The sequence below is a fragment of the Rhineura floridana genome, chromosome 3 (genome assembly GCF_030035675.1).
Source record: "Rhineura floridana isolate rRhiFlo1 chromosome 3, rRhiFlo1.hap2, whole genome shotgun sequence".
Classification (NCBI taxonomy): domain Eukaryota; kingdom Metazoa; phylum Chordata; class Lepidosauria; order Squamata; family Rhineuridae; genus Rhineura; species Rhineura floridana.
Genome location: NC_084482.1, coordinates 88,680,331 through 88,707,897, shown reverse-complemented (window position 1 = coordinate 88,707,897; position 27,567 = coordinate 88,680,331). Strand labels below are relative to the sequence as shown.

The window sequence follows — 27,567 nt, the reverse complement described above, 5'->3', positions numbered from 1 at the left end:
TGCCATTGCGCTTTTAGAATTTCCTTTTTTAGAAACTCCCACCCATCTTGGACTCCTTTTCTCATTAGGGTGGCTTGCCATGGAACCGTACTTACAATTGTTCTGAATTTATTAGAATCAGATTTCCTGAAGTCCAGGGTGTGCGTATGGCTACTCTCAGCTTTTGCTTCTGTTAAAATCAAAAATTCAAGTATGGTGTGGTCACTTTCCCCCAGAGTTCCCATAACTGCCACTTCATCCACCACATCTTCTCTATTGGTTAGAATCAAGTCCAGGATAGCTGATCCTCTGGTTGTTTCCTCCACTTTCTGTAGGAGGAAGTTATCTCCAACACAAGTCAGAAATTTCTTGGAGGGGCCGTGTTTGGCAGAATTTGTCTCCCAACAGATATCAGGATAATTGAAGTCCCCCATTACTACTACATCATGCCTACTCCAAACATTGGCAATTTGCTTTTCAAAAGTTACATTCTCGTCTTCTCTTTGATTGGGTGTTCGGTAGTAGACTCCAAGCACCACATTCCTTTTATTACTTGCCCCATTAATTTTAATGCAGATACTCTCGGTGGAGCTACCAAGCTCATCTTCCTGTATTTCTGTCTAGGGATATATATTTTTAACATATAGCACGACTCCACCTCCCTTTTTATTCCGTCTGTTCTTTTTGAACAAGTTATATCCTTCAATTGTTGTATTCCAGTCATGGGAGTCATCCCACCAAATTTCAGTTATACGTATCAAGTTGTAATTACCCTCCTGTATTAAGAGTTCAAGTTTGTCCTGCTTGTTTCCCATGCTCTGCACATTAGTATACAGACATCGAAGACCATGTGATTTGTGGCTTGGCTTCCTTACTATATTTTTCTGAGGACTGTTACTGGGCCCTATTAGAGCCAATCTCTCTGTTCCCGTTACTGTGCACAAGCCTTCATCAGTTGTTACCACCAAGTTTACATCTCCTTCCCCCTTAGGATTCAGTTTAAAGCCCTCTTGATGAACTTTTCCATGCTGTGGCCAAACACACTCTTTCCAGTCCTTGTGAGATACAACCCATCACTTGCCAGCAATCCATCTTCCAGGAAGCATAGCCTGTGGTACCAGAATCCAAATCTCTCATGTCTGCACCACCTTCGTAGCCATTCATTCACATGGAGTATTTTTCTTTCCCTTTCTACTCCTCTTCTAAGTACTGGAAGGATGGATGAAAAAACTATCTGGGCCCCAAAGTCCTTGAGTTTCCTTCCCAGAGCTTCAAAGTCTGATGTGATTTCTTCATAGCTCCGTTTGGCAGTATCTTTGTTCCCACATGGATGAGGAGAAAGGGATACCTGTCGGTGGGCTTGATGAGTGATGGCAACCTTTCCATCACATCTCTAATCTGTCCTCCTGGTAGACAGCATATCTGGCAAGTCCATGGATCTTCTCGGCATACTTGGGTTTTGATTCCGCGCAGTAGGAAGTCTCCCACTACTAGTACTCTTCTCTTCTTGTTGTGGGGTGTGGTTTCATTGCCTCTGCTTGATTTAGCTTCAGCCTCTTGCTCGTTCTCGCATGGGGTCTCCTGTAATTCTTCTACCACAGGCTGTCCTCCAGTCTCATCCTTGAGTGGTTGAAAGTGATTCCCTAGTTCCACTGGTGAAGGGTGTCTTCTAGCTCTTCTGCTCCTGTCACTCTTTCCTATGGAGTTTCCTCCATTTCGTTGTTCCTCTCCAAAGCAGTCTCCTCTTCTGCTACCACATGCTGTTGCTCTTCCATCTCTACTTCTCTTTTCTGCTGTTTTTCCAGAGTACTGTCTAAGAACTCTTCATCTTCTCATAGTCCTTGTGTGGCCACCCGCTGTTCCAGGCCTCTTACTTTTTCTTCCAACAGTGCCACGAGCTTGCACTTGTTGCACGTGTACGCCATGTTGTTCTCAGGCAAGAAAACAAACATGGCACACATCTTGCAGGTCACAACCACTGGAGTATCCTTCCTATTCATACTCTCTTCTACCTTTTGTTTCTGACTACTTGTTTCGGAGTGGCCTGTGCTTTGCCCTGTCCTACTTCAGGGTAAACTTGAGAGTCCCACTGGCATGCGGTGTGCTATATAAGTAGAATTAGTAATTTTTTTTAGGGACCTCCCCCTTGACCTCCCCTGTCAAACTCCTTTGTCAAACTGTCGAACTCCTGTTTTCTCTCCCTGTTCCCTCAGTCTCTGAAAGCTGGCTTGCTTGTATCTCCTCTCCTGTGGACCAGCTGAGACAGCTCCCTCTGCTCATCTACATGGGAACATTTCTTCGTAGGAAATACACTTCTTTTACTTTCACTTTTTATTTGCATTTTTTGCATTTCCGGCTCAAAAGTTAGCTGTCAGTTGCTTCTTCCCATTCACACAAGCAGGCATTCCTCTGGGGAGGATTAGTCTCACCTTTCCTTGTGGCCCTGCCCTCTATTTATACATTTCCACTCCCTCTGGTTGATAGGTGACCAAGCATGCTTAGTCTGTTCTACCAAGTACAGTAGGTTCCTTTAACAAAAAAGCCCAGAAGTGTGAATATCATGTTTTCCTTGGTAGGATACAGCTGAAATACAAATTTTTGTTTCAGCAGTGATATATTTTGTGATAATAAAGGCTAGCAGAATGGAGGACAGCAACTGGAAGTTGCTTGTCAGCCTATAGGAAATAAAATGAATGAATGGAAGAGGAGGAAGTGGGTGTGGAGAGGGGAATGATTGACAACCCACCTAAAAGCATCAGAGCAAAGCATCTGCAAGCACTAGAGAAAGGGAGTGAAGATTTTTTTCCTTCCCTTTTCGTATTATCAGTAGATTGGGTTAGTACGGATTTACAGGGGGAAAACTGCATAATAGCTTCTGTTTGCTGGTAACATCATGTGAATTTAAAGGAGATGTGAGTAGACCAAACACACAGTAAACCACCATGTAGATGAGCCCTGCATCTCAGAAAAGGTTAATTGTTCTTCTCATGTTCAAATGTTCCCTAGGAAGAGGGATTGAATGTTAAACTACTCTGGGAATTGTAGCTGGTGGAGGGGAATAGGAATCTCCTAACAACTCTCAGCACCCTTCACAAACTACACTTCCCAGGATTCTTTGGGGGAAGCCAGGGCTGTTTAAAGTGGTATGACACTGCTTTGAATGTATAGTGCAGAGGGGGCATAATCTGAACATTGGAAATATGTCTCTCCTTTGCAAATCTTTATACGTCTCAGAGGTGTTGTTGAGAGTGCCCCAAGGGGCCTGATCTTTTGTGCTACACCCTAGATCTCCTAAGCTTTCCCACCTTTATTAAAAATATGATTTTATTTTGTTTACAGAGTTGATGGACATGTGGCAAAGCACAGACTGGTGAGACCTCAGGCACCCACCATTTGATCAGGGGCTAAATTGGCATCTGCAGATTTATATTATGCGCCTGAGCTCTGCTCTTTTAAATATCTAACAACACTCAGATATCAACACATCACACCGCTGTGTCTCATTTTAGGCAGTAATAAAGTTTTCCTATATCACTACCTTGCTATTCCACTTGATGTGTAACATACTTTATGGGAGGCTCCATTTCTTAGATGGCTAGATAATTTTCTTAAATCTTCAGAGTGGCTACTTGAACAACATCAACATTTTATTGGTTAAATTTTAAGAAGTTGTGTTAAAGAATCATATAGGGGGTTCTTCCCCCCACAAAGCCCATAAAGCTTTGAAGGTAAACAGAAGTGTGATATCAAATTGTCCAATTCTCCATTTCATATAGAATGGAGGGTACTTGAAAAGCAATGTCCTCTACCCAACCAAGTTTAGATTTAAACCAGTGTTGTGAAGATGAAGGCCTCTACATCTTCTTACCACTGGATTTAACTGCCCAGTCTTTGCATCTTTTTTGCCATGTCTCTGTCTGCCTTAAGATGATGTTAAAATCTGAAGGCACTAATCAGAAGGAACCCTTTTAACAATAGAGACACCTGCATCCTTTGCACTAAGAGGAAGAAAGATGGTTAAATCATACTTGTTTAGCATCTTTTAAAAATATGATTAAGGGATGCTGAGAGTTCAGCGGAAGTTCCTAAATAATATAATTCTTCCTTTAAAAATGCATAGTGAGAGAGAAGCAAAGCCTTTAAATGGGGAAGAGGTAGGGGAAAGATTTATCTTTGCCAGGTATTAATCATCAGGCTCTGCCTGTAATCCCCAGGCTTTTTGCTCATCATTAAACTCAGATTGGTTCTAATTTAACTGGACAAGCTGTCTTACTGTCTAATAATACAAGGCTCCATGGACTTTTCCAGGATGATCATCATTTTACTGTGCAATAAATGTGCACTTATTACAACATATTCAAATGTCTGTCCCCCAACTGGCACCTGGGTTGTGTGGAAAATCAGCATTTGCCAGCACTAACACTGCGTTGCTTAGAAAACCTCCATTTTCCCTCTAGCTAGGACATCTATTATGATAAGTTTTGTGTCAAATGTTACACTGATGTCACAGACTGCTTGTGCATGGCTTTTATGATATCATTGATACTAAGCAGCAAACACCCCTTCTTCTTCTTCTTCTTCTTCTGAATTATTTTTGTTAAATTTATGCAATAGCAGCACACAGAAATATGGCACTGATCCAATAACAGAGGAAATAGAAAAATACATTCATTTATTTCAGAAGTACCTGAAAACCATGTTCTATCCCATCAAATGAATTAGGTCAGATATAAATTAAACAACCCCCCAGCCTACCCCCTCCATGGCAAGTACAGGAATAGACTATATATAAAGAGAAATTAGCAAAAGTACAATTACAAATAAAAGTAAATCCTGGTAGTTCAGTTACTGTATTGGCAAAATTAATTTAAAAACAATTTAAACGTTCCCATATGCATTCCATATTAGGGGATATTGAGATGGAAGATCACAAACATTGTATTTTTGATTAACATATGTTACAAAAGGATACCACATTTTAAGAAACTTATCTTTTTTGGAAATTCTTCTCACTGCTCTCAGTTTTGCCATTAATTTCTCCATGAAAGCTAGGTACCATACTAAGGTTGGCACCCCCTCCAATGTGTTGCTATTGTTATTCTAGCACCCATTAAAAGATGTCATGTCTTATTATTCAAATCTTTATTAACACCATCAAATTAAAATTAGAATTTCTTAATTGTGGAGTCATATCTATAATGTGAATTACTCGCTGAATGCCTTCAAAAACAGCTGTCTAAAACAGTTGAGTCTGATTGCAACTCCACCTCATATGGTGGTATGAGCCATTTATTGTACAATTTCTCCAGCACTTAAGGGAATAATTATTGTTTATCCAGGAGAGCTGCATTGGAGTGAAGTAGCATCGGTGTGGTATTTTTAACATCATTTTACAATCTTCACTGGAAGAAGTATTGATCAGTAATTTGTCCCAGTGTTTAACCCAATCACCTTCATCTATTTCTATTGACTAATCTCCTTCCTGTACACTCTTAAGTCCCAGTAAAAAGTATCTTCTCCAAAATTTAGTAGCCATTCATAAAGTTGTGAAACTATTCCCTCGTCTCTATCCCTTGCTGCCAATATTATATGTTCAAAATGTGATGGAGGTGCAGTAGCTTGTGTTCTGATATTGGAGCAGTTTAAAAAGTCTGACACCTCCCTTCAGTGCAAACACTGCCCTTCCTAACCACCAAGTGCAGTGCAGAAAGCTTGTTGAGATATTAAGTTATTCTTAACATAAAAAATCCATCCATTCCTAGTCACTGACACTGAATCATCAACTGGAACACCAGTATAGCTCTCAGAGAATACAGTCTGGCAGGAGGTGGTCTGTCTGGAAGGTCCCTACATTCCAACATTTAACTGGAGTGGGATGTCCCAGAATCTGGAAGCAGATCTTAACATGTCCCAGAGTGCTCTAGAGAGCCATATATCAGGTAAGCATGGCGTAGGTTTCCCTCCTACCTGTAATAGAGGCCAGAACCCGGGGAAGATGAGCAGGAAGAGTTTTGGAGAAGGGCTGGGAGGTTAGGGCTTTTCCCAAGGGCTGAAAAATTCTGTTTAGGGAGTTGTACTGTGACATTAGTGTCACTCAACCCCAACGTGGTGCCTACAAGTGACAGACACGGTACCTCTTTGGTGCCTGCTGAGACCCCCTGCCCCTCCCAATTTTTTTAAACAATATTTTAAAAAATCCTTGGGTGGCACTGGGCCACCTTGAAAGCAAAGTACAGATTTCCAGCCGCCCCATTCTCTCCCTCTCCCTTTCCCCAGAATGCCTCAGGGCCTCATGTGGGCTGGTGGTACATACTGCTGTCAGCCTAACTTCTACACTTGGAGGGCAATAGGATTCCAGTTAATTCAGAAGCCAATCACAATAAGACACGAAAAAGAAATAGCATAGATGTTATATATCAAGAGACGCATGACATGGAGTGACATCATTGTCCCTAGGCCCACCGATCTGTGAGCATTCAAATGCAGAGATAGGAACTATGGTGAGAAGGAACACTTTGGACAAACAGAAAATAGCCAATGCTAACTGCAAAGTTGAAGTGGTCCATGAATGACACACCTCCTCTCAGAACATTTAAAGGCACCGTACTGCTGGGCTCAGGCACAAACACTTACCAGGAACCTCAACTTCACAGTGACAACTGGGCTAGCAAAGCCCAGGTATCCACATAGGTAAGGAAAAAGGAGGTTCACAAGGGAGTAGGAGCCCATACCCCTATCTCCTGACAGAGCTTGGAAAAGTTACTTTTTTGAACTATAACTCCCATCAGCCCCAGCCAGCATGGCTACTGGATTGGGCTGATGGGAGTTGTAGTTCAAAAAAGTAACTTTTCCAAGCTCTGCTTCCATCCATACCCCCAAGTACTCCAAGGTGTGCAGAGCAATCAGATACGCATAACTGCAGATTGTCTCCTTAGCAGTATAGAGGATCTGTCTTCTGGTTAAACAACCTTTCCCTTACTTAATAGGTTGTAGCAGTATTTCTCACATGAGGGGAGCAGGGTAGGGTAGAGCTCAAGCAATCACCCAGTTACAAGAGCTTTGGGTAGAGAAAGGCCCCCACTGACGTCCTGTCCCGGAACTCAGGCACATCCCCACCATGCACTAGGGCAGGCTGAACTCTGACATTCTGTCCACTATTGCCAACCAAAAGCTTGTTACTTTTTCTTCCTTATGGGATCAGAGCCAAAGCTGATACAGAGGAGAACAAGCAGTGACTCATGATGGAGAGTTTCAATGCAGCTCTGTATATTGAATGAATACTGTCTCAGTGACGGCATAATCTGCCCTGGCAGGTGAAACTCCAAACAGTATCAGGGGACAACCCATGGGCAGCACCGTAGGTGGCAGCAGCCTACCTCTAACATGCACTTGCCTCCCCCAAAGAAGCACCCAGTCACGATAGCTGTCTGTTGCAGCTGATCTCTGTTATTCTTTGAACATCTTGTCTTTTCTCCGCAGGCAATAATTGAGCCCACTCAGAAGCAAGTTATGTTTTCCCCCTCAGGGCCTTGTATATATCTCAAGTGAAGATTACAGCAGCAACAGCAGCCATTGGGAAATCAGCTGTTCTTATGTAAGGTTGCCACTTTTTTACTTCCCTGGGCTTCTGTACTTCTTGGAAGTGCATGTCAGGCAGTTGCAATAGTACCCAACATGGGTGACTCTTCTGTTTTCCATGCAGCTTTCAGAGGCACAGAAGCTCTACATGAACAAAAAGACTGGCAACATCATGTTTTTCATGATGCTGTCAGATCTCACTCCTCCTCAGTTATGGTTCAATAAAAGCTGTGATGGCATCAGCTGTGTTCCTGTTAGGGATGGACAGAACTGTCAGTTTTGGTTTCTCTTATTTTTCTAATCTTTAAGTTTAGGACTCCACATTTTTGCATCAGTTTGCAATTTTTCACAAAAGTCCTCAGGCCCGCTGAGAGCTGGCATTGGGCCCGGGCAAGATGCATAATCAGGCTCTCCTCCCTAAATCTTCCTACAAACCAAATGTCACTACTTTCTTTAAACAGGTTTTTAAGCAACTTAGGCTTAATTTAGGGCAAGAAAGATTAAAAATAAAGGAAAGAAATTGATCAGAACAGAATAGTTAATATGTGTATTAGAAATATCATTGTTCACAAACCCAAGTGAAAATAAATAAACTTAACATTTTTAGTACTACTGCATTGCTAAACTACTTAATTAGTAATGTTAACACAGATCTGTGAACTGGGGTCTGCTACTAATAGTTCTGGTCTCAAGGTATATGCTTCATTTGTTTTTACTTAACACTGATATACTGTTTCATTATAAAAAAATTCTGAGGCAGCAGCAATTCCTTGGGACAGAAAGGGTTGTCACGGAGGCCGAGTTGTCACCTTGCCTCCCAACTCTCTGGCCTCTGTGAGAGCTGGGATTTGTAGTTTTCTGGCATCTGGGGCTTTTCTGCCTTGGTGGGGCATCCTTGGGCCAAGTGTCTGCTTTTCCTGCAATATAGACAGAGTCCTTCTTTCCTGCGCTTTCCCCTCTCCTCCTCTGACGTGCGGTCTGGCCTCGCTGATTTGCACAGGCTCCTCCGCTGATGGAGTTGAGGTCCCCATGCTAGGTGGATTGCGCACGCGGGGGAGAAGTAACGATGCCTGGGTATGGGAGGTTTCCGTTCTATGCTCCAACTGACATCCTTTGAGCTGACTGTCTATTTGCATACACAACTGGATCAAGCCCTTCAGGGTGTTTGGTGGAGTGGAGTGTGCCAACTCGTCCAGTACTTCCGAACAAAGTCCATTCCTGTAAAAGTACATCAAGGCCGGGTCATTGTAATCTGTTTCTTGGGATAAGACATGGAATGCATTGATATACACCCTCACAGAACCCTTTCCTTGCTTCAAGGTTCCCAGTTGGCAGGCAACCATCTCCTTCCGTTGGGAATCACGGAACATTTCAGACATGACAGTCATGAAAGCTGTATACTGTTGCAAAACAGGGTTGTTTTTGATCAGGTAAGGGGTGGCCCATTTGGCCGCCTCCCCCTCCAGGAGGCTAATGATGAACGCCACCTTCGCATCATCTGTCAGAAACTCAGCTTGGCATACGCGAATGTACAATTCGCACTGGGCTAGGAACATGGCAAACTGGTCACTCTGGCCACCATAACGTGAAGGTAGCCCCACGGGAGACTTGACCGGAACTGGTGCTGCAATGGGCTGTGCTGCCATCCTCTGGGCAATCAGGGGTCGAAGGTTCTGGTTCTCAGCTTGCAGATTCTGGGTGATGAGTTGGAGGTTCTGGATCTCAGCATACAAGGTCTCAAGGGTGACTGGGATTCCCCCTGCTGCGCCGCCATTTTCCTCTATGTTATCAGTCATGGGAACATCAGAGAAGAGGGATGGTGGCTGAGTCAAGCTGTCCTGCCCAGAGTGCGAGTCATGAGACGGAGACGAGGATGAAATTAATTCTTGTTTTATTAGAGTAATTGAAACATCAAAGGCAGTGTGCTTCATAGACTTAGTTAAGCTAACTCACTACTGTCCCTAACTAAGCTACATAAGCATACTCTGCAGCGTGTGAAGAAAGTTGACTCAGCACTCAGATCAGGGGGGCGCTGCCTTAAGTAGGAAAGGTCTTTGCCCGTAATCTCTGACTCCTTCAAAGACTCTCCCTCTGACCGAAGCACTTCTCACGACGTCTCACGCGGGGTGAGGGGGGGCACCTCCGCCAGCTTATCTGACAGTACAGGCTCGATAGGTGCTGGCTCAGCTTCAGGAGGCGGGGAAGCATTTGAAGTGTCAGGAGGGGAGCTCAGGGGGGATGGAGTTGGCGTGCATGCCAGGACATTCCCCAGCGGCTCTGTTGGGGTGTCTGGAGTTTGAGCAAAGTCTTCTTCGGTGGGAGAACTGTCTGTGGGAACTGGCACAGTGTCAACCACACCCCCTCCCTCATTGTCCTTGAAAGTCTCAACACCCTCTGATTCTTCTTCTTGCCCTAGCTGAGGGAGCTGAAGCTCATCCAGCCCCCCTCCTTGATCCCCCTGAGGGAGCTGGGGCTCGACAGAGGGAGTGTAACCCCATCCAGAGCAGACCACAACTTATCCATCTGGTCTAGAGAACACTAACAGTGCCTCAGTCCTGTCTGGATTAAGCTTCAGTTTATTGGCTCTCATCCAGTCCATTACTGAGGAAAGACACCGATTTAGCGCATCCACTGCAACACATGCAGATGTAAAGAAGCAGAACTATGCATCATCAGCATATTGCTAACAATGTATTCCAAAACTTCAGATGACCACACTCAGCAGTTTCATGAAGATATTAAATCACATGAGGGATAGAATCAAAGCCTGAACCCCACTTTGAAGTTTTCACTGGGCCGAACAGTATTTCTCAAGCACCACCCTCTGAAGATAACCATTCAAGTAGGACTGAAACCACTGTAAAGAAGTACCACCCACCCCCAACTTGGACAGCTGCTCCAGAAGAATATCATGGTTTATGGTATGAATGAATATTTATTTGCGGTCATAGACCCGACTTGTTATGAGCATAAGATACAACAGGATTAAAATACAAAGGATAAGATAAAATAACAGTGTAAACTTTCAAATATATACATATATATACAGGGAATTTCAAAAATAAAAGAGTACTTTTCCTAGGGGAGCTTAGAACGGATTTGTTGAGCGGCATATAAGAAATTAGCGACTTTCAATGTGATTTCTCTGTTATTTCCTGAAACAAGAAAACGTATCTTGTTATCAGGAGTCAGCAAATCAATGCTCTGCAGCATGTTCTCTAGGTATTTAGAGCGTATGGAATCGTACATTGGGCAGTTTAAGATAACATGAACAAGTGATTCCACAGAATCTTTCCCACATGGACATAAGCGTTGGTTATAGGGGATCCCCTTGTACCTTCCCAGGAGTATTGCAGAGTGAAGAGAGTTGAATCTGGCTCTAGTGAAAGCTGCGCGAAGCTTTGGAATTTCAAGGAAATCCAAATAAGAGGCTTGCTTAAGAGGTTCAAATTTCAGTTGGAAATATATAGGTGAACAAGTTTTGGTAGCTTGTGTAATGGCTGTTTGGAAGTTTATATCTCTAAGCCGCGTACGGATGGCAAGTTTAGCCGAAGATAAAGTTTGGGACGAGAGGTATTCAGGTGATAAGCCTATCATGCGGAGTTTGTTTCTTATGAAATTATTCCAACTTGAGGAATACGTATCTCCCCAGATATGGGTTAAATAACCCGGGGGTGGATCGTACGATACTCTAGCCCAGTAGTTTGTAGTAAGGAGCCACGCATGACATTCCATGGAAAGCAAACCAGCTTCAAGTCTGAGGGCAGCATGGTTTATGGTATTGAAAGCCGCTGAGAGATCAAGGAGAACAGTCACATTTCTCCTGTCTCTCTCCTGACATAGGTCATCATACAGAGTGACCAAAGCAGTTTCCATGCCAAAACCCGGCCTGAACCTCAAGTGAAATGATCCAGAAAATCTGTTTCATCCTAGAGAACTTGGATTTGGTGTGCAACCATGCTTTCAAAAACCTTGCCCCCAAAGGGGAGATTGGTAACTGGTTGATAATTATTTAAATTTTCTGGGTCCAGGGAGGGTTTCTTAAGGTATGGTTTTACTACTGCCTCCTTTTAACAGGCAGGGACCACCCCCCTCTTGCAAGGAGGCATTAATCACCTCCCTGCCACAGCTAGCTATCCACTCTCTGCTTGTTTTTATTAGCCATGAGGGGCAACAGCGTAGGTGATTGCCCGGACCAAACCAAGCACCTTGTCCATGTCCTTGAGCCTTACTAACTGAAACTGATTCAACACAACAGGACAAGACAGTGTTCTGGACACCTCTTGAGACTCATGTGTTATAACTGTGGAGGTCCTGGTGGAGAGAAGTGATTTTACCCTCAAAATGCTTTGCGAGTCACTGCTGGTTCCACCACCTCCTTTTGGGCAGAGCATAAAAGACCTTGTATATAGGCTTGTTAATTATCATTTGAATGGCACTTTCTCTCTTCAATGGCTCTGTCCCTATCAAATAGGTTGTTTGCAGGCTGCATTTGGGCTATCAGGGGATTCAAGGCTCTTTCTATGGAGAGCCCAGGAACATGTGGTTGCAGGTGTCAGTTGTTGTCTTGCTAACCATTGAGCCATGGGAGGATCTGATAGGCCAGGTGCTGTGGGCTCTTCCTGGGAGTGTGCTTGTGCATTATGTTTGAGAGATGGAGTGAAATGGTTTCCATGATGTCATCATGTCACTGTTGCACATTAATTGCTGCCTCCCTTGCACATGCAATTTGAGGGTAGTGTGAAATGTTGTGATTAGCAGGTAATGGTGGAGTTACCAGGGATGCTGTGAGAGTGGCTATCAGTCTTGCTACATTATCTCATCATCACATTAATGTCTACTGGTTTTGCTGGCATAGGTATGTTGACCAACGTAGTGAGACCACAGGATTGGCTTCTAAGTCCCCCACCCCCATCATGCTGGATGTGAGATTTCCTGAGACAACCTTGGGGAAACTGTGGGGAGTCAAATAAATGGAAAGCATTGGACTAGGAAAGGAAGCTCCTGGAAAAAAAAGAAGTGGCTCTGTGCTGGAAGCAACAGACCATTGCAGTTAATTACAATGTGAAGATATGGTTTCCTGTCATCCTGATTAGCTGCATTTAAACAGCTCAGTTGTGAGACCCTTGGAAGGATCAGGGGAAGAAGGTTAACAGCAACCATTTCTGCTCTGGGAGAGAATGATGGGGCTTTCAGTTAAGATTTTCTATTCTTTTATAAAGTTCAAATGAGAGGGGAGAGATGTGAGACACAAAATACATTTAGACTACATTGAATTGTGTGGGTGGTGATGAAATTAGAGGAACGGTTGCTTAAAACCCTGAAAGATAATGTTCTGAGTGCAGCTCTGATCACCAAAGAAACCTTTATGATGTATTAAATGGGCAGACATCAGAACAGCTAGGCCTATTACAGGCTCTCAGCCCATAAATAAACCTCTTGGAACTACAAAGGTGGTATTTAATATGTTCTACTCACCTCAACCCCCCTACACTAATATCCATTGACCTTTCCCTTTCTCTCTCTTGCTGTCTATGCTGTGGCCCACACAATTAGGGTGGTTAGAGTGGTGGTAGGGATGGGAAGATCTGTCAGTTTAGGTTCTCTCTCTTTCTCATTTTTCCAGTCTGAAATTCAGTTCTCCACATTTCTGCAGCAATTTGCATTTTTTTCAAAAAAAATTCTTATGAAAATTCACCAGCATATTAGGGTGTATTTCTCCAAATAAACACATTTTTGCATGCAGTTTTGGCTAATGTACACATTTTTGCAAGCCGTTTCTCATCGTGTAATGCATTTTTGAAAGTTGTCACTTAATTTCTATGCATACTTTCCCCTAATATATGTATTTTTGTGACCATTGGTTACAAACTGCATCATAAAATTCGAATGTGCAAATTTTGAAGTACGGCTGTGTTTCGGTTCTCATGTTGTATCAGAAAGTGTGAATTTGACAAATTTGGCTTGAAATGCAAACTGAATAGAAATTCTCACTCATCCCTAAGTGGTGGTACCACAAGGCACAGTCTTTTCCCTAGACTTTCAGTGTATTTTTATGTGTGGAATAAGTGAGAATTCTTAGATCTGAGTACAAAACCCTTATTGTGCATTAATTAATCTTCATTAAAACAATGTAGTTGCATCCATTCATCCCTAAGGCTTCTGCACACAATCAAAATTCAAAAGCTTTAATCAGATTAATCAGTTTATTAACCATTATGCAGCTCAAGCCATATGCAGCCTTACTGAGGTATCCCATTGACTTCTGAGTGCTTAGGATAGTTTAAAGCAGGAGTGGATATGTTGTCAGACTCCAACTCTCATTAGCCCCTGCTTGCATGGCTAATGACTGGGAATAGGAGGAGCCTAGATCTGGAGGGTCACAGGCTAGTACCCCAGTCCCTGATTAAAAGCTTTATTAGCTCATTAATAGGCGGAAAACAACTGTTGGCTGAAAGTTAAAGGCATTGCTTTTCAAACTATTTTGATGCTGGTGTGGCACTGAAACAGGAAAAAGAAACAAAAATGTAAAATGTAAGAAGCCTTTTCCACAAAGTATCTCTCCATGGAAGAATAATCATCACGTTTTTAACATATTTTGCACAATTTTAACAACTGTCCACAACTGTGACAAAAACTTACTATTGTTGTGTATAATGCAATTGAACTTTGCCACTTCTTCCTGCTTACATTTTGCTTGTTTTTGTCAGAACATGGGATTGAAAACAGGTTGAATTTCCAATCTCAAAACATTTAAATGCATTAAAAATTGAGTGTATCAAGTGATCAAAACGCCATGTAGGGGCAGGGTATTCTGCTTTGGAAGAAAGTTATGAGTACTAGTCATTTAAGAGGGCGACATCATAACAGCATTAAATGGAACATCATCAAAGAGGTGTTAAGACCCTATTTACCCTGTTTGGACGTGGTGTGCTAATAATCTTGCTGCTGTGATTAGTTACATCACTTACATCACACTTAGTATGTACTCATCTCTGTGTTAGGGAGGTCATTTTAATGTTGGTTTTCACAGTAATCATTTTCAAAGCCAAGCCAAGTATCTCAAGATCTTGATGTTCTTTCAAATAGTTGCTTATGCTAGATCATGTGCACCACAACAGTTCGATCAAGCATGATTTGCTGGGGTATTAGTAATGTCGCAGAGACGGACAGATGAAATAACTGAACTTCATCACCATAACTTTGTTAAGGGTCACATTTTAAACTATGCATTTGCTGATGGACTTCAACTAGGTACTCTGAATAGCTGAATAGGGTGTACATGGACCAAAGCAACTAACTGGCGCATAGAAGCAGCCCAATACTGCTGGATTGATGAGACCAGCAAGATAGATATTAAGAAAAATGTCAGCACTGGATACACGTGAGAAAGAAAAATAATAAGAGAATGGGTTAGTATCGTTTCTGGAAGACTCAAGAGTATTTGAAATAATAGGAACAATCTCAGTAAAGCTGTAAAGGAAAAATATTCAGTTGGTGTTCAGCCTGGTAATGATGCATGATTCAGAACAGAGGGTGATGAGAAAATTGGACAAGAAGATTGATCACAGAGATGGGCTAGTTGAGGAAAATATTAGGAGTGAGGTGAACAGATGGCACAGACTATGAAATTAAACAGAAGAGCTGAGAATTCAAGAAAGGATCAATGGAGAACTCAACAAAAGAAGACTACATTGATCTGACTTCATAATGAGAATGGAATGCCAAAGAACCCCAAATCTGAGCTTTTAGACTGCATTGTGCATTAATAAATGGGCAAGGCAAAGACCAAGAAATATGTAGATTCTTGTGATTAAGAAGGCTTGCAAATAAAATTGGAAGGCACAAGACAAGCAAAAGCTGTAAATGTTGTTGCATATGGTTGTTCCTAGTGTAATTGCTAGACAGATGAATAGGATAGATAGTGGTGAGTGGTGATTAAAGAGGCAAAGAGTAACTTAGCTGACCTGCAAGAAAAAATGACAGTGATAGATTAGGTTGTAAAACCACTTTCCACAGAAATAGCACAAGCATCATTGGTTGGAAGGTTTAAAACTAGATTCTCACACAGCCTACTGCCTGCATAACCAAGGTCTCTTTTGAGCCCAAGGATATATAATAAGAAAATAGGCTTATGCAACAAACTACATTTATATCATGACTACCCTTACTTTGTCTGGTCATTTGTACTGACCATCCCAAGGCTTTTAAACCCAATTCTAGTACCTCATTCAGTTGCTGGCTACTGTCACCCTCTACACTCTCCCTGTTACTCTCTTCCTGTGACAAACAAGACCATTCTGATACTAAAGGTTAAGTGAACCAAACACTACTTCTTACTTTTGCTAGTTCCTATGGTCAGTCAAACTTGTTTACTAAGCATTCCTTCAATGATTTATTGGGTAAAAACCAGGTACATGCACAATCTGATCACCAGTGTGGAAAGCAATGTGGGCAAGCGGGGGGCAGGATTGTACTATTTCTGCACAGGCCTTTCACTTGGTGGTCTTCTTCTTTCAGTGTTGTATCTACAATAATACCAATGTGTAAGATACTAGATCAGCACAATGGCTGTGTATTGCAAAGTGTGTGGTGTGAGTTTCAGCAATCAATTATGCACAGTTAGCTCATCAGAGCCATTGTTTGGGCTATAAACACACTTCAATCCCTGTAATAACCTCCTGCTTCCAAAAACCAGGGGAGGCACTTAGCAAAATGATATATGTGCTGTGATCGCTAATAATCACTTCCTATTTCCCTTAATTCTTCTAGCACCTTTTGAACCTTGCTTTATTATGTGATGTTGCCAGATATTAGGGGATGACCTCTTCAGATAACTTTGTCTTGCATGAAGGACAAAAAGTCCATTTTGTCTTTTTTAAATGTATGTCATATACCACTAGTTTCATCGGGGCCCCTCTGGTTTTAATATTATGGGAAACAGCAAGTGTTTTTTCTAGTTAGTTTTCTGAACTATTCATAATTTTAATCTGGCAAACTTCTCAAAGAGGCTCTGGTGATCCACTGGTTGGTCTCAACTGACAAACCTGGGGATTTCTGATTTAAGGCCAAGCTATATGTGTCAGTGGGAATCTTGTCACTGGTTGTTGTTTTTGAAGGTTTAAAAAAAAAAATTAATAGCAGTCACAGGAGACCCAGTTGTCATCAGGACCTCGGCATAAATAGAGTTTAGAAATAAATAAATATTTTCCAACCCTGCCATAGGTCCCAATGAAAATTAACTCTCTGCACTTATTGTTAGCCCTGGAAAGAAAGTTCTCGTAGGCCCCAATGTGTGTGGAAGGGTGATTTGTATAATGCCTATTGCAGCAGGGGAGAAAAAGGTTACCCCCCCTCTTTTATGCACACTGCAGTCCTAATGGAAATCACCCTCTCATGCCTAGTATCAATTTTTTTTAATCACTGATGAAACTCCTAAGGACACATTTGTCTAGTTTGGCCCTCAGAATATAGTGATATGTAATAGAAGCAGACATGTACCCAAAGCAAAATGCTAGATAAAACCATCCCTGAATGTGTAGATTGACAAATCCTATATAGCAGGTACTTCAAGTCTTTAGACCAAGACTCGCCAACATGGCATCCATAGGCACCAGTGTGCCCATCAGTGTCTTCTATGGTGCCCACAAAAACCTCAATAAATATCCCCTCAAAAATCCACAATGCACAAGAAACCAATTGCTCTTCCTGGTCAGTTCCTATTTGCGCTAGTTACTCCTCCAATTGCATCAGCTACTCCTCCAATTAGCACATACCCCTTAGATATGGCCGTGTTTCATTGGATGCCAGGATTGGATACCCATCTATTATGAACAGAGAGGAGAGGTGCAAAGAGCATCTCTCTGTGAGTTGTACCTTTTCCCTATTGATGGGAACAGCTGGTGGGGGAGCATGCCCACACCATTTTTTGTGATCCTGTCTCTTTCTGCTCTTTAAGATGTGGCAACCATTATGCCATGCACCCATGGTAGCCATTTTGTGAACCAAAGTGTGCCCATTGCACTTTCTCAATTCCAAAAGTTCAAAATGTGACTACTGGTGCAAAAAAAGGTGGCAAACCCTGCTGTATGCCCTCCTTATTGCCCAGTCTGTTTTGCAATCCTTGCTTGGCTTTTGTGTGCTGTCAGCAGTATCTCCTTGTAGGCCTGTTTTGGGATTGTTTTTGCAAAACTAAATATTAATTCACTAATAGGCAAAAAAACTGCAGTTTAAGAATGTACCTATAGCCCACAGATATTTCTATCCAACTTTAAAAAGCAGGGAAATTGGGCAGCTATAGTGAATGCACCAGGGGAGCAGGAGACCTGACCTCCTCTCTGAGATATTGGACTGCCCTACAAATTGGTCAAAATGCAAACACAATTTGGGTTGGTCTTTCACAGTCCAATCCACTTGCTGTGTAGCTTGCAAGAATTTGGTAACATGTGCCTCTGAGCATATGGTGAGTGGTGGAAACACCTGCCATTTCCAAAGATGGAGAATTATATTCTTGTATGTTTGTTGGTGTTCTTCTTACTTTGCTTCTTTCCTGTGTTACTAATGTTTCTGCAGAGAATCTAAACTAGAAAATTTTATTTCCCTCATTATTCATCCTAGAAATCTGTGTCAAATTTATTTTTATTAATTTCAATGCCTTTTTATTGGTCAATGTCACATGATGGTGAAGACAGCCTTTTGTGTTTCAAATTGGAGGTTATGTTCTATTTCTATTTTGGGTGCATTAACAGTGGAATCTGAAACTGCAGTTTGATGTGAAATCAGACTGATTACAATATGTTGCTACTTCAGCAATGACTCTAGCTGTTAGAAAAAAGAGGATGCATGTTTTCAGCCTGCTATGTTTGTTGCTGTTATGTGCCTCCAAGTCAACTGCGACTTGTGGCGATCAACTTCACGACAGGCAGTAATTCAGGAGGTAAAGTTTAGCATCATCACCTGTTGCAAAAAGCTGTAGCTCCTGAACTTCCTTGTTGCACAGCTGTCAAAAGAACAAGAATTCTATGAATGTGACAAATCTTTGTTGTTGTTATGTGCCTTCAAGCCAATTACTACTTATGGCGACCCTATGAATCAGTGACTTCCAGTAGCATCTGTCATGATGTTCAGATCTTGGAAGTTCAGGTCTGTGGCTTCCTTTATGGAATCAATCCATCTCTTTTTTGGCCTTCCTCTTTTTCTACTCCCTTCCGTTTTCCCCAGCATTATTATCTTTTCTAATGAATCATGTCTTCTCATTATATGTCCAAAGTATGATAACCTCAGTTTCATCATTTTAGCTTCTAATGATAGTTCTGATTTGATTTGTTCTAACACCCAATTATTTGTCTTTTTCGCAGTCCATGGTATCTGCAAAGCTCCAACGCCACATTTCAAATGAGTTGATTTTTCTCTTATCTGCTTTTTTCACTGTCCAACTTTCACATCCATACATAGAGATCGGAAATACCATGGTCTGAATGATCCTGACTTTAGTGTTCAGTGATATATCTTTACATTTGAGGACCTTTTCTAGTTCTCTCATAGCTGTCCTCCCCAGTCCTAGCCTTCTTCTGATTTCTTGACTATTGTCTCCATTTTGGTTAATGACTGTGCCAAGGTATTGATAATCCTTGACAAGTTCAATGTCCTCATTGTCAACTGTAAAGTTGCATAAATCTTCTGTTGTCATTACTTTTTGACGTTCAGCCATAGTCCTGATTTTGTGCTTTCCTCTTGAACTTTCAATAGCATTCGTTTCAAATCATTACTGGTTTCTGCTAGTAGTATGGTATCGTCTGCATATTAATATTTCTCCCTCCAGTTTTCACACCTCCTTCATCTTGGTCCAATCCTGCTTTCCGTATGATATGTTCTGCATATAGATTAAATGAATAGGGTGATAAAATACACCCCTGTCGCACACCCTTTCCGATGGGGAACCAATCGGTTTCTCCATATTCTGTCCTTACAGTAGCCTTTTGTGCAGAGTATAGGTTGCTCATCAGGACAATTGGATGCTGTGGCACCCCCATTTCTGTTAAAGCATTCCATAGTTTTTCATGATCTACACAGCCAAAGGCTTTGCTGTAATCTATAAAGCACAGGGTGATTTTCTTCTGAAATTCCTTAGTCCACTCCATTATCTAACGTATGTTTGCAATATGATCTCTGGTTCCTCTTCCCTTTCTAAATCCAGCTTGGACATCTGGCATTTCTCGCCCCATATATGGCAAGAGCCTTTGTTGTAGAATCTTGAGCATTACTTTACTTGCATGGGATATTAAGGCAATAGTTTGATAATTACTGCATTCCCTGGGATCCCCTTTCTTTGGAATTGGGATGTATATGGAACGCTTCTAGTCTGTGGGCCGTTGTTTGGTTTTCCATATTTCTTGACAGATTTTTTTGTCAAAATGTGGACAGATTCAGTCTCAGGAGCTTGTAGCAACTCTATTGGTATGCCATCTGTTCCTGGTGATTTGTTTCTTCCAAGTATTTTAAGAGCAGCTTTCACCTCGCATTCTAAAATTTCTCGTTCTTCATCATACAGTTCCTCTGTGAAAGAATCTGTCATCCGGGCATCTCTTTTATAGAGATCTTCAGTGTATTGCTTCCATCTTCCTTTTATTTTATCTCAGTCAGTCAGTGTGTTCCCCTGTGGATTATTCAACATCCCTACTCTTGGTTTAAATTTCCCTTTCATTTCTCTAATCTTTTGGAACAGGGCTCTTGTTCTACCTTTTTTGTTGTCCTCTTCTATTTCTATACAGTAACTATTCTCTTTGTCCCTACGTACTAGTCGCTGTATTGTTGCATTTAGGGTTCTGACTGTGTTTCTATCTCCTTTTGCTTTTGCTTTGCTTCTCTCTTTAACCATTTTAAGAGTTTCTTCAGTCATCCATTGAGGTCTTTCTCTCTTTTTTATTGTCTTTTTGCATTCTTTCCTGATAACGTCTCTGACTTCATTCCATAGTTCTTCTGGTTCTTTGTCAACTAAGTTTAAAGCCTCAAACCTGTTCCTTATTTGATCTTTATATGCTTCTGGGATGTTATTTAAATTGTATTTTGGCATTATGATTGCTTTGTTGTTCTTCTTTAGCCTTACTCTGATTTTCGATACGACCAGTTCATGATCTATAGCGCAGTCTGCTCCTGGTCTTGTTTTTGCAGAAAGTATGGAACTTCTCCACCTTCTGCTATCAATTATATAATCAATTTGATTCCTATATTGACCATTTGATGTCCATGTGTACAGTCGTCTTTTCAGTTGTTCAAAAACTATGTTTGCAAGAAACAAATTATTGGCTTCACAGAATTCAATAAGTCTTTCTCCTGCTTCATTTCTGTCTCCTAGGTCCCATTTCCCCACAATTCCTAATTCTTCTCTGTTCCCTACTTTTGCATTCCAATCCCCCATGATTATCAGCACATCTTGTTTTGGTGTGTGATCAATTTCTTCCTGTACTTCTGCATAAAATCTCTCCAATTCCTCTTCTTCTGTGTTTGACGGTGGAGCATAGACTTGGATGATGTTATGTTGATAGGTTTCCCATTTAATCTCATTGATATAACTCACTCAGACCTTGTGTTGTAGCTCCTAATTGCTCTTGCTACATCACTTCTCACTATTAAAGCAACCCCATTTCTTCTTAATTTCTCATTTCCTGCATAAAATATTTTGTAGTTGCCTGATTGAAAATGTCCCATTCCTGTCCATTTTAATTCACTCACACCAAGTATTGTAATGTTGATGCGTTCCATTTCTTGCTTGACAATTTCTAACTTTCCCTGGTTCATGCTTCTCACATTCCATGTTCCTATTGTGTGCGTCATACAACTCCGGACTCTCCTTTCGCATCTATGTGCATCAGCCTCTGGGCTTCCTTTCGGATTTGACCCAGTGGCTTCATTAGTCACATGTTTAAACCACTTCATTTAAGGCAAGATGGGCACGGTCAATTAAAAACATAGAGCACATCTAGAATTTTGCTAGAATATATTTCACCTCCCACTGTTTTATCTTCTGCAAATTGAGACGCTCCTGATATCCACTGGAGACTATTCTGCAGAAGTGCCATTATTCCACAATTATGTCTGGAGTTTTTTTAGTGTAAATTTTTGCAAAGTGTTGCTGTACTTCACATATTCAGAGAAATAGAAACAAAAGAAAATGATTTCCTGTAGAAAATTCACTAAAATTGCAAAGTAAATCAGACATATTTAAAATGACCATCTGAACTGTATCAACTGTCTTAATAATGTTGCTTCCTCCCTGCTGAAACAAGATCAGCACAGCACATGTCTTCTTTCTATTATTTGGGCTGATTGCAGGTGTTGCCACCACTCACCATATGCTCAGAGGCACATTACCAAATTCTTCCAAGCTACACAGCAAGTGGATGGGACTGTGAAAGACCAACCCAAATTGTGTTTGCATTTTCACAAATGTGTAGGACAGTCCAATATCTCAGAGAGGAGGTCAGGTCTCCTGCTCCCCTGGTGCATTCACCATAGCTGTGCAATTTCCTTGCTTTTTAAAGTTGGATGGAAGTATCTGTGGGCTATAGGTACGTTCTTAAACTGCAAGGTTTTTTGCAGGGCCGGCTCCAGGAATGCCGGGGCCCTTGGTCATTTGCCTGCCCCGGGCCCCTCCGCTCCCCTTCTGCGATCCGTGGCAGGAGCCGTCCTACAGATCGCAAGACAGGCCAAAGCTTTCGAGCCACCCGCCGAGCCACCAGCCATGCCCGCCATCACCCCCTTCACCTACCTTGCTCTGTTGCTATCTGCGGCTGTGCACGCTGTGTGTGCAGGGTTGCCATTATCACATGCCAGTGTGCGCATTGCTGCCATCAACCAAGATGGCAGCAGAGGCTTCAGTCCTTTACTGAAACCTCGGCCGCCATCTTAATTGATGGCAACCCTGTGCGTGCAATGCGTGCAGCCGCAAAGAACAGCAGAGCAAGGTAGGTGAAGCAGGGGGATGGCGGACATGGTGGGTGGCTCGGTGGGCGGCTCCTATCCTGCAATCCGTGGCAGGGGAACAGAGGGCCCCTCAGGAGCTCCTGTAGCTCCGCGGCCCTCGGGTCAGTGCCCAACCTGGCCGCCCTTTTGAACCGGCCCTGGCTTTTTGCCTATTAGTGAATTTCTCTGCTTTTTAATCCAGGAGGGAAGAAATGGGATCCTGTGCAAGTTTGCTGAGAATGGATTGATCATTTGCTTATTGAGTTCAGTGAGATTTACTACCCTGCAATCATACTTAGGATAGGTGAAACTGACCACAGGGGATGGGGAGGGGAGGAGGAGGAGCAAGGAGGGGAGGAAGGGCAGAGGGGAGGAGGGGGGTGGGAGCAGGCAGGAGGGGGAGGGGAGAAGGTCAGGTTTGATTATTTGCATGTTTATTGAGTTCAGTGGGATTTACTCCCATGCAATCATGTTTAGGATAGGTAAAACTGACTGGGGGGAAGGGAGGGAGGGCTGGACTGGGCAGGGGAGGAGGAAGAAGGAAGAGGGGAGGGGAGGAGGAAGGGAGAGGAGAGGGGAATGAAGGGGTAGGAAAAACTGACCATGGGGGAGGAGGAGGGGGAGGGGGAAAGGGAAGGAGCATATTGGAGGGGGCCAAAGGAAGGGGGAGGGGAGGGCAGGTTTGATCATTTGCATACTTATAGAGTTCAATGGTATTTAGTTCCGTGCAATCATGCTTAAGATAGGTAAAACTGACCATGGGGAGGAGGAAGGGGAGGGGGAAGAGGGAGGGAATAGGAGGGACAAGAAGGAAGGGAGGGTTTGATCATTTGTATACTGTACTTTTTGAGTTCAATGGGATTTATTTCTGTGCAATCATGTTTGAAAATGGAAATGGACTGCCTTGAAGTCAGCTGGACTTATGGCGACCCTTTGAATAGGGTTTTCATGGTAAATGGTATTCAGATGTGGTTTTACCATTGCCTTTCTCTGAGGCTGAGAGGCAGTGACTGGCCCAAGGCCACCCAGTGAGCTTCATGGCTGTGTGGGGTCTCCCAAGTCATAGTCCAACACTGACCAGGGGGAGGGGGAGGGGAGGGGAGGGGGAGGGGATTGGATGGGAGGGCACTGGGCAGAAGGGAAGCCCCTTTCCTTTCCAAAAGGAAAACATTGTGTATAGTATCATTGCTTTTCAGCGTTTCCCCCACCTTTTTATTCTACAGCAGGCACATGTAGCCTCCCACACAAATTTAAACCAAAGCTGTCCCTGGCCACATCCACAACAGACCTTTATTTCACTTTGGACAGTCATGGCTTCTCTCAAAGAATCCTGGGAAGTGTAGTTAGTGAAGGGTGTTGAGAGTTGCTAGGAGACGCCCTGTTCCCCTCACAGACCTTCAATCAGAGTGGCTGACTGTTAAACCAGTCTGGCCACTGGAGCTCTGTCAGTGGAATAGGAGTCTCTTCTCAGCACCCTTCACAAACTACACTTCCCAGGATTCTTTGAGGGAAGCCATGACTGTCTCACTGAAATCAAAGTCTGGTGTGGGTGTGGCCCCCTGATTAGGCAAGCCCAGCAGCTTTGAGTCTGGCTTTTAGAACACTGACAGTTGGTTCTTACGGAGCATGCCTGACATTATAATTGGGTTCAAGCCAAAATTTCTTAAATTAATTAAAAATCAGCCAGGCATTTTTTAACTTTTAAACTGCAGAAGATGAAGGTCAGAGCATGGGGCAAGGTCCTTAACAGGATTACAGGTACTCTGTGAACATGGCTGATTTTTAATGAATTTCAACAGATTATGAGAACTCTGAGAGAAAAAAGTCCAAAAGGGCTCTGGGGTTTCATAGAATCGTGTATCGCCATGAAAATTGAGAGTGCTGTTAAGCAAGTGTTTCTGAGTTCAGGACTATAAGTTTTGTAAGGTTTTGTTTTGAAATGAGCTTATGGAAAGCATCAGAATGGCATGGCGGGTATTTTCAATTTAACATTGCAAACTGTGAAAATTCCACGCTGGCTGTAGTATACAGCCACTCTTATGGCTGTATAATCTGCAGTCCTCCATTTGCACTATTCCAGTGTCCAAGAATGCATCTATTGCTCAAACTTTGAAAATGTCAAAATCAGTATGTTCTTATTAGTTGCCTTTCTCCATAAACCTATGCTTAAAGTGAATCATCAAAATAAAAAAGCAAGCAGAAGCAACAATATAGCTAAAAACCAACAGCACAAAACATAAAAGAAAAATAATCAAACCAGAGAAAAGCAGCTACATATGACAAAGAGCAGTGTCGGGCTAACAAATCCCATGAAAATGATAAAAGTTTGTTAAGTGCTGACATTAGATTTCAGATTTCATTAGTTTTCAGTGATGATAACACAAAACAGGGAAGATGAAAGGCAAATTCAGCATAAGGCAAATGTGCTGATATCAGTGAACAGGTCCTCCTGTAGTTCACAAAAGGCCATCACTGGAAGAATTCTGGGATGTGATGCTAGTCCTTCTCTTCAATCTTCCTAGGTCACCTTGAGGAAACCTTCCTAGAGGGGCGGCCAGGCACACTAGCATAAAACCATTGAGAGAGCCAGCTAGACCATGATAAAACTGTGCAATCAGATCAGAGAACCTTGGCTGCTCATTTTTAGAGTCACCCTCCTGCCCCTGATTATCAAGATGTGAAAATTTAATAAACATGAATTAAACATGAAAACTTCCCCCATCCACTGGTAAATTTGTGCTCCTTCCCAATCAAATCTGTTTTGATTTGGGGCTGTTATGGTGCAAATACCTGTAATTACCAAATGCTCAGAAATCAACCTCTGGGGAGAGGTTATATCCCCACCTGTAAGGCATGGCAGCAGGAGTACAGGTCGTTTATTTTTTAGGGGTAGTTAAAAAGCGAACCATGTTAGTTCATGGCTGTCATAAAGCCCCAGAAAAAGGCTTGTTAATAAAAGTAAATGAAGCTACCCAGGGATGTTGTGTCACGGCTGGATCATGCTGAGAGATTGGTTGCCAGTTAGTAAACAGGCTTTGGGGGAGTGCTCTGGACAGACTGCCAAAGCTTGGTCAGCTCAGCTGAGTTGCAGTGTGCGGCCCATACCACTGGTGTCTGATCCCCACCGAATTTTCCTACTTTGTGTGAAGGTGTTTGTTATTTCCTCTACTCCCTATGTCAGGCCTAGTTATTGGCTTCCCAAGACATTTCACTTTTATCCAGCAATCTGTAGCTGGCCTGCTGCCGCTGAGGCAGCTGTTGCCTTGGCTGCGTTCCTTTTTTGTGTTTTTTGCTGCATAGGGAATCCTGTGAGCAGAAACACTCATCAGACTCTCTCTTGGACGTCTACAGCCTTGTGACTGCAGCAAACAGTGCCCGGAGAGAAAGAGAATGGCAGCGAGGGAACGGAGCTGGGCCTGCTGCACAGACACTTGCACACAGCTGAGTGGGCCGGTTCTGTCGACACACACAAGGCTGTGTTGCTGCAACTGGAATGCAGCGGGTTTATCATTAACTCCCTGAAAGGCAATGGCGGCGGCAGCTGAGGCAGCTTGAACAGACTTGAGAAATCCCTGGCTAATTAGCAGGTAAGAATTAAATAGGCAAGAAACCAAAGAACTCGACAGCAATGGCTTTGCTGACGGTAGTTATTCTCTGACAGGGCAGGGGCCAAGTCCTTGGAAATGTGTGTGGCTCGCAAAATCTACAGGGCAGCCATTAATCAGGGATGGCTGTCTCTTCCTGCATGGATGAGTGGAAAGGCTGCATAACCACATTCCAGATTCTGCACGTTCACTGCCTTCTGGGGAAAAAAAGAGCAGGCATCTGTCACAGGAAGAGGAGGTAAAAAGGAAAGCTGCTGTTTCTATGATTTGCATAGAGTCAATAGGTTTGCCACCATTTACTTTTAGGCTGGGCTCTTGTGCGTTTAACAGCAGCACAATATGCAGAAATTCAACAGGTGCAGTTGAGTCATAGAATTGCAGTGTTGCGGAAAGCAGCACCTGTTTCTAGTTCTTTGCCCCCTGTCAATTATTAACGACATGGAAACCCTGCCAGGATTGGTAATCCAACTTTGTCTGGTAAGCTACCATAAGGAGGTATGGTTACCAAATGGATGATAACAGATTCCTTCTGGCCTGGTTTCTGTGCAGTGCTTGTACATGTTCACAAACATCATGTGTTGCAGCCCTGTTGGCACTGGAGTGGCATGTTTGGAAAAGTGAGGGATGGCATGTTTGCATGCTTTCCCACATTAAGAAGTCCCAGTATCAGGAAAAATAGTACGTGTGAGAGGACTATATTCATACTCCCTGACACACTTGGGTTTTGCAGGCAGGTGAAAGCACTCGGTCATGAAATCCTCTGAAGTGATATATTCCCAACAGGGTTGAACTACATGCTTTCTCTAAACATGCTGATAGAGTTTGTTATTGGGCCCAAGGCAGAATACTAAGCTTACTATTCAGCTGTGAAAAGTGTTTATACTGGACCTTCTCGCCCTCCTTTTTGCCATATGTTGATTGAAGCGGCTGGAATCCATATCTAACAGGGTGGCTCTCGGGCATACAAAGGGCTATTAACTGTGACCAAAATAACAGAACAGTTAAGTAGGAAAGGTAGTACCAGTCTTGTATTGACCAACGTTCCATCCACCCTGTCCCATCTGCAAGGGCACAGTTCTACCAAAGTTACACATTTGCAAGTCCTCGTAGATGCCTTCAGTGAAAGAACTAGCTGGTTAGTTCAGATCAATATGTGAAATTCATCCCCCACCCTTCACATCTTTTTTGCCCTTGCTACTCCCGTATTGCGTTGCCGGGGGGCGGGAGTTCTGTCTCCACAGTTGGAGGCAGTATGCCCCTGAACACTGGTTGCAGGGAATCGCAGGTGGTGATCATGTGCTCAGGTCCCGCTTGCTGGTTTTCCATAGTCATCTGGTTGCCTGCTCTGATAACAGGATGGTGGACTAGATGGCCCTTTGGCCTGATCCTGGAGGGCTTTTCTTATGTTCTTTATGCTGCAGTTACAGTGGAAGCCACAACTGGA

The 27,567-nt window shown here is 42.8% G+C and overlaps 1 protein-coding gene across 4 annotated transcripts in view; it reads left to right on the top strand.

The window, feature by feature from the left end:
* The window catches only part of ARHGEF37 (Rho guanine nucleotide exchange factor 37), a 92,979-nt gene that overhangs the window by 9,705 nt on the left and 55,707 nt on the right, over positions 1-27,567 (top strand). Inside the window, exons 2-3 of one of the 4 annotated variants that reach the window (XM_061616843.1) lie at positions 25,870-26,105; positions 26,180-26,361. The exons of 1 other annotated variant lie outside the window; for it this stretch is intronic. The gene's annotated coding sequence lies outside the window, so the exon portion shown is untranslated. Of the gene's footprint in view, positions 1-25,659; positions 26,106-26,179; positions 26,362-27,567 lie in introns of those variants that run through there. 2 more of the 4 variants (XM_061616841.1, XM_061616842.1) reach the window with 2 other exon arrangements.